The sequence below is a fragment of the Propithecus coquereli genome, unplaced genomic scaffold (genome assembly GCF_000956105.1).
Source record: "Propithecus coquereli isolate 6110/MARCELLA unplaced genomic scaffold, Pcoq_1.0 Scaffold78, whole genome shotgun sequence".
Classification (NCBI taxonomy): domain Eukaryota; kingdom Metazoa; phylum Chordata; class Mammalia; order Primates; family Indriidae; genus Propithecus; species Propithecus coquereli.
Window position 1 is genome coordinate 1,708,150 of NW_012153951.1, and position 1,404 is coordinate 1,709,553.

Consider the following 1,404-nt stretch of genomic DNA (forward strand, 5'->3'; position numbering starts at 1 on the left):
ATTTGAGATAACTGGTTTTATATCTCTCTGTGTGTGCCTTTCAATCCATTCAATATGGTTATAGATTTTTTTAGGTCAGGGACCTCGCTTTTTTTTTTTTTACTTACTTGTTTTAAATTTGAATCTCTCATGAATGACCTAGCTATTAGGCACTAAAATGGCCTTTAAATTGCTAATTAAAAAATGATTGAAATCTTTACTCCTAAATTGCCATTTAGTAGAAAGTTAAAATTTATAAAAATGAATATTGAATATAGTTCAAACAACATCTATAAATGGGTTAAAACCAAGAGAAGTAAAATGTAAATGCATTAATTTTTCAAAATTTTCAGGAACCTTAGTAACAAAAGAGATGGCATTAAATAAATTTTAATTGCAAATAAGAAATTGGTCTTTTAAAAAAGGCATCTACCTTTGTATCATACATTCAATTTTAAATTAGCAAAAAGATCAGTGATTTTTTTATAATATCTCCTGGTGATAAATTTTTTCAGCAGATTAACATACATACATATATTTACTATTCTGCCAACCCATTCAAGATAACATTGAACTATTAAGAGGAAGACACTCTCATAATTCTAAATAGAATATCCCAAGTAGGAGGGATAAACTGTGTTAATTTGGGGCTAAGCCAGAGGAGTTAGTCACGTATGTCATTTAATGAGAAATTAGTTTACTGTAAATCAAACAACCAACAAACTACAAAGGCAGGTCTGAATTTATGAAACATTCAATTTTAAACAAATTTTTAAGAGAAAAGCATCTATTTGACTATAAACAATGAAAACATTAACAGAAGTTGATTAATGAACTAATTTGTCAAAAATTTCTATTTTTCACTGAGGACTTTCTTGTTTTATATGCAAAATTAATCATTTAAGTGATGTAAAAATAGACAAATTCATTTAGGCACAGAAACTTCAAATTTTAACAAAATAGCAATACTTACTTTTTTACTTTGTCACAAAAGGAGGCCAGACTCATATTACTGCCTTGAGGTACTTCAACTAGCTGAATGGAACAACCTATTGGCTTAAAATAAAAACTGCTAAGTTAATATAATTTGGTGTAGAGAAAAGATTAATATTAACACAATTTTATCCTGTTTTAAAGATTCATTCAGATTTTATTTTTAATTTTTTAGATTTTCTTACATATAGAATTTATATTTACATATAGAAAAGTGCATAGATCTGAAGTGTATTATTTGAGTTTTGCAGAATGCATAAAACTGTGCTATCGACACCCCAATGAAAATGTAGAACATTTCCCTCATTTTAGAAATGTTCCTCCCCATCTCCTTTTTGTCAATCTGCACACCTATTTGATAACCACTGTTATGAAGACTTCTATCATCATAGATTGCATGTATGTACTTTTTTGTTTCTGGATTCTTTTGCT